Genomic DNA, 12,033 nt, shown 5'->3' with positions numbered 1-12,033 from the left:
TGTCACAGTGTTCTTCCAAGTTCTTAAAAAGTGAACTGATCATACATCCAGAGACATCTAAAAGCTATTTACATACTGTAGTATCAAATGAGATTATGTGCAGCTAAATTGAAGTCAAAATTGGAAGTCTAAAAGTTTGATTTTTCATTGAACATAACTTAGTTTTCATAAAGCTATGATGTGGAGAAGCCGGTGATGGACTGGGGTGGACAAATGTAAGGAATCTTAATCTTAAATGTAAGGAGATAATCTCCGAAAGCTTGTGATTTTAAAATAAATTTGTTGGACTATAACCTGGTGTTGTAAGATTCCTTACATTCATAAAGCTAGACTGACATATACATAATCAAATATGGATTTGTAGCTTTAAATTAAACTACCTTCGAGATATACTACATAGCACTTGCGTATTATATAAGGTGGTGGTATTCCTTTTTTTCTAGATTTACACACAGGGTAAAGTCGGTGGTTGATAGCCCATACTGTATATAGGTGTTAATGATCATGGAATTATTAATTTGATATTTCCTTCAAGCATTCAAGAAAACTAAATTACTTTAGAGGATCCCAAACCTGCCTCTTGATTTGCATTATGCTCTCATAGCTGCATACTTTCAAAGTTAGAGCTTTAAAATCTATGACAGACAAAGCACATGGGACTTCCAATGACGGAGGATGGTCCTCTTGGCTTTGGCAAGTTTTTAATTGAGTTTTGATTACAGTGATTGAGTGTTCCGAGCCCCCTAGAATTGATAGATACAGGGTTATATGCGTCATGGTTTATTCAAAAATTTTAGAAGAAATTATTTGTATACTTAAAATAATCTATGAACAAATATGCCAAATCCCAGCATGGCATTACTATCTCGTAATGTTCTCTTAAACCAGGACTACTCAGTAAGTCTGGTTGGGGGCCACAATTCTATGCAGTGACTTGCTCAAGGGCCATACATATTTCTTCTATTTTATCTCCTGTGATCCTCCAGTACTACACACCTTGCTCAACCAAGAGGATTGGCTGGAGATGTGCCTCCAAAAAGACATAGCTTAGCTACAGGCTCCCAGCAATAACGAATCCTTAAATTTCTATACCGCTCTCCATCCCCAGTCTCAATCAGGAGTATGAGACTTGAATTAAGTAACAGTTGCCCTCTGAATTTGCCAGTTTCAGATATGTCTTCATGAAGAAAAAGAACTAAAATGGCAGCTGAGCAGCATGAAAAACTATAGACCTACTCCACCTGAGAGCCCTTTACAGCGATACAGCCCTTTGGAGTTAAGTCTCCAGCCTACTCTCTCGGGTGAATAAAATGTTACCAAACCCTAAACAGGGCCAGGAATCCCTCGTGGTCATCAGATGTCTGATTTTTTTCTCCATTTTTGTTGACTTACTGACATTATTTCTACTGCTGCACACTAATAAAATACAATTTCTGCAATAACAGCACAGTTCCTTTAGGTAGCTGACACTATCTTTCAGAAGTTAGGTAGTGTCTAGGGAGACTACAGGGAGAAAACACCCACATTAGACCCCCTCAATAAAATTGCATTTACAAAAAACATTATAAAATTTCACCTGTTTCCTTCAGGCTTCCTTGTACGTTCTTCAGTACATGAGTTTTCAGTGAGAACAGCACACATAGCTTCTCCTCAGGTGCATGAACTATTCTCAGCAGGTGTTTCAGTCAATGAACTTGCACAAAATGTTACATGCTTTTCTATTTGCCAATCAGCTGATGTGAGTGAATAGAATGGAGAGGCCAATATAATGGGTTTCAATGTTTTGTAGCAGCCATTTGAATGTTCAGCTGCCCAGCCTCTAACCTCCAGTCCTCAGAAGGGTGCTGACCATTGTGATGAATGCTGAGTTTTTGTCCCATGTCAGTAAGGAAATGTCTATTTTTTAATGACTTTAGATTGCCAGAGTAAATGCGATTATAAAGTGGTATCCACTAGGTGCAGCTAAAAAGGAGCTCCTTTGTCTTAGTGTCGGGAGCAGCTAATACAAAAAAAAAGTTAAGAAAGGAAACTTCCTTTGACCAACTTCAAGATGGAGTGCTGGAGCCAAATTGGCTGTAGGACCAGGCCAAATTGCATGGTCTGTAAATTATATAGCACCTTTCACAACCTCAGGACATCCCAAAACGCTTTACAGCCAATGAAGTACTTTTGAAGTGTAGTCACTATTGTAATGTAGGAAACACAGCAGCCAATTTGCACACAGCAAGGTCACACAAACAGCAATGAAATAAATGACCAGCTCATCTGTTTTTATGATGTGGAGATGCCGGTGATGGACTGGGGTGGACAAATGTAAGGAATCTTACTACACCAGGTTATAGTCCAACAGTTTTATTTGAAAATCACAAGCTTTCGGAGTTTACCTCCTTCGTCAGGTGAGTGAGTGAAGCATAGCTTGTGATTTTCAAATAAAACTGTTGGACTATAACCTGGTGTTGTAAGATTCCTTACATTCATCTGTTTTTAGGTGTTGGTTGAGGGATAAATGTTGACCTGGAGACAGTTGACCTGGAGAGAACTCCCCAACTCTTCTTTGAATAGCGCTATGGGATTTTATATTGGATCCCAAGAGGGCAGATGGAGAGTTGGTTTAATGGCTCATCCAAAAGACCGCACTTCTGACAGTGCAGCACTCCAACACTGCACTGCTTAGGTTATGTACTCAAGTCTCTGGAGTGGAGCTTTAACCCACAATCTTCTAACTCAGAGGTGAGACTTTTACCACTGAGCCAGGGTTGACACCTAAAAATTAGTCCAAGATGTACAAGCTTGTCACGGGTCCTAATCAAGTTATGCATGCTCAAAGTATTCATTGATATGTGAGGCCTGGATGAGGCACGAACATTTGCTTGTCAAGTGATTCTATACATAAGATGATCCATTATGGTTTTGTCTTGTTTGTTTAATAATTTTTTCTTCAGAGGCCTTCGGACTAGAATAAATACTGGAGATTTTTCGTATGGCTTTACTTTTGGCAGCTGAATTCCATAAAGCAGACAGTAATTTTACTTCACCCCGCTACAGCCATCACACCATGGATGTCTATGTCTGTTTCATGCAAAAGCCTCATTATTTAATAAACTGTAAAAGAGATAATGTAGAAACTGTACTTTAATCCCATGTGGACTGATTGCAGTTTGTTTTCAAAATATCAGCTCCATTGGTAATTTCCTGTGCCTACCGCTTCTGTGTATTATCATACTTGTAAATAAATCTGACAATTAGCTTGAACCAGAGCATAATGGTGTGACAGCGTGATATTTATTTTCTTTTGTAAAACATGTTGGGCATTAATGCAATGTATTGTAGTTAACTATTAGCCCCATGTCATGCCACCCATTCATAACACACGAGGGTGCAGGTTTTGGGTCATAGGCGATTCAGTCCATTTATAGAAACTGTCTTTCTGCCATAAGCACAAGTTAAAAGCATTTGGAGAAAGCCTGGACCATAATAGCTATATTTAAACTTGAAGTGGGATTGAGTTTGGCAGTAAAGTCATCAGGAAACATTGGATTGGGCCCAGTGCGAAGGCCATCACAGAGACATGCAAGGGCTACGGTTAGTCTGTATAACAATTGATTCTGACTAAAACTACTTTCATATTGGTATTGAGCCACTAGCTTCTTTAGCGCGTCACCTAGTCAGCAGCCACATCACCGTAAAACTTGGAATTTTTTTTTAATACTGGTTGCAAGACCAATTTTTCACTGGGTCTTCCTAGATGTTGCTGGTCTCACACAGCAGATGTTTTGGTGACATTGCATCATGATGCCATTATTCTGCACACGCATATTGCCCAAAATGACATGGTCAGCTCTTTACAGGAAGAGCAGCTGCACACTGCAGTTGAGTTAGCTTATTCTTGAGACGCAAGCTGTTATGCAGAAACAGCTTAAAGCTCTCACGATCACTGCTAAGTCCAACAAAGATATTTCTCTTTTTTCCCCCTCGAGCCTTGGCGGTGTCCAGCGCTACAGGCCTTGGTTTATTTTAGAATGACATGTAATAGATTACTGTTTGTTGAACCTTGCTGTGCACAAACTGGCTGCCATGTTTGCCTACAAAACTACAGTGACTATACTTCAAAAGTAACTAATTGGCTGTGATGTGCTTTGGGATGTCAGGGGGACATGAAAGACGCTATATAAATTCAAGTTCTTTCTTTTCTTCTTTATGTTTATATTAAATGTTTATTGGGTGTACCTGTTGGGAACACTGTACTTTTAAATTAGGAAAACAAGGCAAATATATCTTCAAGAAAATCATCTGACTCAATTGATACCCAACATGGGCTAATGGAACCATTCAATTTCTTGAGTGTCTTCTATGATTGTTGGGTTTCCCACACTGGAGATGCATGTAATTTTAACATTACCTTTTTTATTATTCGTTCATGGGATGTGGGCGTCGCTGGTGAGGCCAGCATTTATTGCCCATCCCTAATTGCCCTCGAGAAGGTGGTGGTGAGCCGCCTTCTTGAACCGCTGCAGTCTGTGTAGTGAAGGTGCTCCCACAGTGCTGTTAGGAAGGGAGTTCCAGGATTTTGACCCAACGACGATGAAGGAACGGCGATATATTTCCAAGTCGGGATGGTGTGTGACTTGGAGAGAAATGTGCAGGTGGTGTTGTTCCCATGTGCCTGCTGGTCTTGTCCTTCTAGGTGGTAGAGGTCGCGGGTTTGGGAGGTGCTGTCGAAGGAGCCTTGGCGAGTTGCTGTAGTGCATCCTGTAAATGATACACATTGCAGCCACTGTGCGCCGGTGGTGAAGGGAGTGAATGTTTAGGGTGGTGGATGGGGTGCCAATCAAGCGGGCTGCTTTGTCCTGGATGGTGTTGAGTTTCTTGAGTGTTGTTGGAGCTGCACTCATCCAGGCAAGTGGAGAGTATTCGATCACACTCCTGACTTGTGCCTTGTAGATGGTAGAAAGGCTTTGGGGAGTCAGGAGGTGAGTCACTCGCCGCAGAATACCCAGTCTCTGACCTGCTCTTGTAGCCAGAGTATTTATATGGCTGGTTCAGTTAAGTTTCTAGTCAATGGTGACCCCCAGGATGTTGATGGTGGGGGATTTGGCGATAATAATGCCGTTGAATGTCAAGGGGAGGTGGTTAGACTCTCTCTTGTTGAAGATGTTACTTGTCACTTATGAGCCCAAGCCTGGATATTGTCCAGGTCTTGCTGCACTCGGGCTCGGACTGCTTCATTATTTGAGGGGTTGCGAATGGAACTGAACACTGTGCAATCATCAGCGAACATCCCCATTTCTGACCTTATGATGGAGGGAAGGTCATTGATGAAGCAGCTGAAGATGGTTGGGCCGAGGACACTGCTCTGAGGAACTCCTGCAGCAATGTCCTGGGGCTGAGATGATTGGCCTCCAACAACCACTACCATCTTCCTTTGTGCTAGGTATGACCCCAGCCACTGGAGAGTTTTCTCCCTGATTCGCATTGACTTCAATTTTACTCGGGCTCCTTGGTACCACACTCGGTCAAATGCTGCCTTGATGTCGAGGGCAGTCACTCTCACCTCACCTCTGGAATTCAGCTCTTTTGTCCATGTTTGGACCAAGGCTGTAATGAGGTCTGGAGCCGAGTTGTCCTGGCGGAAACCAAACTGAGCATCGGTGAGCAGGTTATTGGTGAGTAAGTGCTGCTTGATAGCACTGTCAACGACACCTTCCATCACTTTGCTGATGATTGAGATTAGACTGATGGGACGGTAATTGGCTGGATTGGATTTGTCCTGCTTTTTGTGGACAGGGCATTCCTGGGCAATTTTCCACATTGTCGGGTAGATGCCAGTGTTGTAGCTATACTGGAACAGCTTGGCTAGAGGCGCAGCTAGTTCTGGAGCACAAGTCTTCAGCACTACAGCCGGGATGTTGTTGGGGCCCATAGCCTTTGCTGTATCCAGTGCACTCAGCCGTTTCTTGATATCACGTGGAGTGAATCGAATTGGCTGAAGACTGGCTTCTGTGATGGTGGGGATATCGGGAGGAGGCCGAGATGGATCATCCACTTGGCACTTCTGGCTGAAGATGGTTGCAAACGTTTCAGCCTTGTCTTTTGCACTCACGTGCTGGACTCCGCCATCATTGAGGATGGGGATGTTTACAGAGCCTCCTCCTCCCGTTAGTTGTTTAATTGTCCACCACCATTCATGAGTGGATGGGGCAGGACTGCAGAGCTTTGATCTGATCCGTTGGTTGTGGAATCGCTTGGGGCTCTGTCTATAAGCATGTTGCTTCCGCTGTTTAGCATGCATGTAGTCCTGAGTTGTAGCTTCACCAGGTTGGCACCTCATTTTTAGGTACGCCTGGTGCTGCTCCTGGCATGCTCTTCTACACTCTTCATTGAACCAGGGTGGATCCCCTGGCTTATTGGTAATGGTAGAGTGAGGAATATGCTGGGCCATGAGGTTACAGATTGTGCTAGAATACAATTCTGCTGTTGCTGATGGCCCACAGTGCCTCATGGATGCCCAGTTTTGAGCTGCTAGGTCTGTTCTGAATCTATCCCATTTAGCACGGTGGTAGTACCACACAACACGTTGGATGGTGTCCTCAGTGCAAAGACGGGACTTCATCTCCACGAGGACTGTGCAGTGGTCACTCCTACCAATACTGTCATGGACGGATGCATTTGCGACAGGTAGATTGGTGAGGACGAGGTCAAGTAAGTTTTTCCTCGTGTCGGTTCGCTCACCACCTGCCACAGGCCCAGTCTGGCAGCTATGTCCTTCAGGACTCGGCTAGCTCGGTCAGTAGTGGTGCTACTGAGCCACTCTTGGTGATGGACATTGAAGTCCCCCACCCAGAGTACAATTTGTGCCCTTGCTACCCTCAGTGTTTCCTCCAAGTGGTGTTCAACATGGAGGAGGACTGATTCATCAGCTGAGGGAGGACGGTACGTGGTAATCAGCAGGAGGTTTCCTTGCTCATGTTTGACCTGATGCCATGAGATTTCATGGGGTCTAGAGTCAATGTTGAGGACTCCCAGGGCCACTCCCTCCTGACTGTATATCACTGTACCACCACCTCTCGTCTTGTGGGTGGGACAGGACATACCCAGGGATGGTGATGGAAGAGTCTGGGACGTTGGATGAAAGGTATGATTCTGCGTATGGCTATGTCAGGCTGTTGCTTGACTAGTCTGTGGGACAGCTCTCCCAATTTTGGTACAAGTCCCCAGATATTAGTGAGGAGGACTTTGCAAGGTCGACTGGGCTTGGTTTGCCTTTGTCGTGTCCGGTGCCTAGTGATCCGTCCGGTTTTATTCTTATGACTTTTTTTAAGCGAGATTTTACAACTGAGAGGCTTGCTAGGCCATTTCAGAGGGCAATTAAGAATCAACCATATTGCTGTGGGTCTGGAGTCACATATAGGCCAGACCGGGTAAGGACGCCAGGTTGGCTTCCCCAAAGGACATTAGTGAACCAGATGGGTTTTTACGACAATCTGGTAGTGTCATGGCCACTATTACTGATACTAGTATTTTAATTCCAGATTTTATTTAACTAATTGTGTCAATAATGCTCCATTATGTGAAAGAAAAGCACATGCAAGGTACTTGGATTGCTTTTTTCAATGGAATTGGAGAATGTAGGTCACTTTCAACATTGCATCAGGCTTGGATGGGGTGGGGGGTGGGGGGTGCAGGAGACAGTACTCATACCATAGCCTGACTTGATTGCCCAGACCTACACTACCAAGTATATAGGCTGAGAATTCCTGACTCATTAGCTTTGTTGAGTTTGTGATAACTCAGCTGTCGCACGTTTGCTGGCCCTGGCTCCCTTTTGTAATTCAATATATTTTGCCAAAAAATAAGGATGTCAGGCAGATAATAGTAGCCAATAAACTAAATTATAAGACTACCATCTTAATTGTATCCACTCCATCCGGAGAGCCTTTGAGCCTGACAGACTGGTCCTAATGTTGTTGATGACTTGTTCCAAGTTGCACCTTGCCCTTTCCTCTCAATCAGATTGATAATTAAATCCCATGGATTTTAACCCTTTTCTGACCCATTTCAAATCGAGATTATTAAAGACGGGTAGGGAGAGAGAGGGGAGACATTCAATTATTGTTGGGAATTGATCTCGTAGAAGATTTATGAAGACTGCATATTTGAAACTTCCAACAATTGCAGGAGACTTGGATTTTCTCTATGCTCTACAAGTTTATTGAGCAGATGCGATCACTGAGGTAATAATGCTGTTCTAAGCTATTACAATAATTGTACACTCCCCCAATGGGAGGACATAGAGACAACTTAATTGTGAAACTCAGGCACTGGAGACAACTATGCTGCTATTGTAAAACCCCTGTGACTGAAAACGTAATTACAGTTCAGTGTTTCACATTCAATTAATTTAGAGCTCGAGTAAAGTGACAGGCCGTGACTGAAAGAACAGACCCAACAGCAGCTGTCCGGATTACAGCAATAAAGTCACCACCACTCTATTTATGTGCTTCAGATACCAACTGATTTCATTGACTGATATGACATTTATTACTGTTCATGCACAAATTTTAAACTCAATATACAATACAGCTGCAAATTTGCATGGGCTTTGATTGGCACAAAATAGAGATGTTAAGGGTGTTGAGTTACTTACTCCAGTTATAGTTCTGATTACAAACTCCTATCTCTTTATATTGGAACTAACTTCAGCTGAGAATATGTAAATTGGCATAACAGTGACATAAAATGGGTAATGTGAATCCCCTAGCAAATTGAAGCTGCTTTTATTTTGGAGTCTGTGTCTTAGGAGACCAGGCCAACAGGGCTAGTCTCCTACATTCCAATGCACAGCAGTATTCCTAGAGACTAGTTGTGAGGAGCTGTAATGTTATGTCATGACGTCTCTACATAGCAAACAGCAGTATGTGTGCACGATGACTGTGTCAAGATGGTAGCAACAATGTGCCTTGCTGCTGTTGCTGGAGCAGCATGCTTACTGGCCCCAGGAAGGTGGTCAGTCAGAGAGACCCAATAAAAAAAGGATTTTCCTGGTCACTGGTGTAAAAAAAACTGACAGGTTTATTTCCATGTAACTGTTGAGCATGCAAAACCAATGTTACGGCTTAGTGGCAGAAGACTAACATAAAAGCAACTATCATCATGTTCACGTTGCACTGCACCTGCCATAGGAGCATAAAGGTAGCTTTAGATAAGCATTGTGTTAATTGACTGGTATGAGGTCAAATTTATTCACATTTACTAAACTTCAATCTATACTTAATTCAAAGCTGGTTAATTCAAACTCTTTTCTTTACACTACCATTTGATTTGTTGGTTAATTCAACTTACTGTATAATTCGATTTTGTGCAAAAACATGGTAAGACATAGAAAGCAGCTGCAAGCTTTGATTGTAATCTACAAAAGGCAGAGAGACATTTTTGATTTTACTTCAAGTTGAATACTTGTTCAGAAGTTGTAAATTTATGATGTGTTTTTGGTGCTCTCTAAACAAATGGGCCTGGAATTTGCTCTGAAAATAACGGCGATCCAAACAGGGATCTTTGTTATTTCAGGGCAAACTTCCGGCACAGTCAAATGCGGAAATCCGGAAGTTCCTCTACCAGATGCCCTGCTCCTCCGAAAGCTGCGTGGGAAGATCGCGCCAGCTGACTCACCATTCAAATGGCTGCAATGGCGTGAAGTTGCTGCACCGCCCAGCTGGAAACTAATTATTTTCGCCAGAAAAAGGTACGTCCAGTTTTTTTTAGTCTAATCAAAATTTTAACGACGTGGTAAGTCTTAATGACTGCCAAACAATCTCTCTGGCACTTAAAATTTACTTTTACAAGTGTGGAGTCTCATTCCATCAAAATGTAATTGTCGTTGGACATTTAAAACATTTTTTTTCCTTTCTGCCTCCTTTATCTCTGTCTTTTATTCACTATTTCTTACCCTCTCTATTTCGCTTTTGTAACTGATTTTATATTGAATTTACTGATCTAACACTTCCTGGTTCTGCGTCTGCATGGCTTGTTAACGATGCTTCAATCTGATTGGTTAAGGGGATGCATAGTTCCTTGTCCCGCTCACAAATGCCCAGGAGAGGACAGTGCACTTTTTTTTTTAAGCTCCCCATTGCAGGAAGTTGGTGCTCAAAAGCCCATGGATAGTTTGTGGGTAAGTTTAAAATCTAACGAGCGGTGGGCACCGTTCGTTTGCCACTCAGTGCAAAACCCAGGCAAAGATGTCAATTTGGGGTCTGATCAGTGTATTTAACCGTTCCGCTTTAATTCAGGAATTTTTGGTTCTTTTTAATCTAGAATTCTAAAATTCTTAAAACCAATGTGGGTAAATGGCCATTTTGATTTCCTATTGTGTAGTTGGTATTTATGAGTGTCTAATATGTTAATAAAATGAAAATACACATCTAAAAACAAGAATGCAGGGACTTTTAATTACAGGAAAGACCATTTGACTCAACAGTCATTTTTCATTTATCTCAACCTCATCTGGCCACCACATGCTTTTAATCCCTTCTCCCTTCTATGTGCAGCATAAATTAGGTACAATGGTGAGTGAATCAGAAAAAAAAACAAGGCCCACTGCTCTTGAATAACAGAAGGTCTCTGCTCATGGGGTTGGGCATGAAATTTTGATGAATTTTATAAGCTTTATTCAATAATATTGCACCCCTTCTTGGTTCTTAAGAATAGACTTCCAAGGAAATAATAATACTTGAAATTACCTTAAAATTAAATAGAATGCAAATACTTTTTAAAAACAAAAAAACAAATTAATTAAAATTTGAATTAAGATTGTCGTAGATGTCATAATACAAATAAGGAATGTGAGCTCCATCAACTGACTAACTACATGGGGTTTTAGATTATTCAGTATCTGCAATAAGAAGACACCGCTTAAAATAACGACCACTTAAGATCATTGTAAATGAGTTTTAGGACAAAGAATTGTAATTCTCAGTCACCTAGATTTAAAAGTTACCTGTTGTGAATGAATGGCTTGCTTGTCCAACCACACCCAGCAGCATATTAGTTTCCTCTCAACTGAACGGAGGTGTACATTGCTGAGAATGTCAACACAGACACCTGCAATCATCTGCATTTTATTCTCCAATCGGAAGGATATAGTATAAGGAAATTAAAAGATGCTGGCCTATCATAGTGACCTTATAATGATTTTGTTTTGAATCTCAGTTTTGCTGTGGTATGAATGACATTCTTAGATTGAGCCTGACCAAATTTCCTTAAAGTTGTTAAAGAAATGATATTTTACAATTCAGTGGATAACTTGAGAGCTAGAACTCCACCATATTGAAGAAGTACGACTCCATTTACGTGCTTTTTCTTTTACTCACCCTCATAATTAGTCCAATGTCAGAAGTGATTATTTTAAAATTCATTCTCAGGATGTGGGTGTCGCTGGCAAGGCCGGCATTTATTGCCCATCCCTGGTTGCCCTTGAGAAATTAGGTGATAGACCTTCTTGAACTGCTGCAGTCCATGTGGTGAAGGTGCTCTCACAATGCTGTTAAGTAAGGAGTTCCAGGATTTTGACCCAGTGACAATAAGGGAACGGCGATATATGCCCAAGTCACAAAGATGTGGTGACCTGGAGGGGAACTTGGAGGTGATGGTGTTCCCATGCACTTGCTACCCTTGTCCTTCTAGGTGGTGGAGGTTTGGAAGGTGCTGTCGAAGAAGCTCTGGTGAGTTGTTGCAGTGCAACCTGCAGATAGTACACACGGCAGGCACGGGCATGGACTGCTTCATTATCTTTGGAATTGCAAATGGAGCTGAATACTGCACAATCAGCAGCGAACAGCCCCACTTCTGACCTGATGATGGAGGGAAGGTCATTGTTGAAGTAGCTGAAATCAGTTGGGCCTAGAACGCTGCCCTGAGGAATCCATGCAACGATGTCCTGGCCTCCAATGACCACAACCATCTTCCTTTATGCTAGGGTATGGCTCCAGCCACTCGAGAATTTTTCCCCTATATTCCCACTGACTTCAGTTTTACCAG

Source organism: Heptranchias perlo, chromosome 31 (genome assembly GCF_035084215.1).
Source record: "Heptranchias perlo isolate sHepPer1 chromosome 31, sHepPer1.hap1, whole genome shotgun sequence".
NCBI lineage: Eukaryota > Metazoa > Chordata > Chondrichthyes > Hexanchiformes > Hexanchidae > Heptranchias > Heptranchias perlo.
This window is presented reverse-complemented; position numbering follows the sequence as displayed.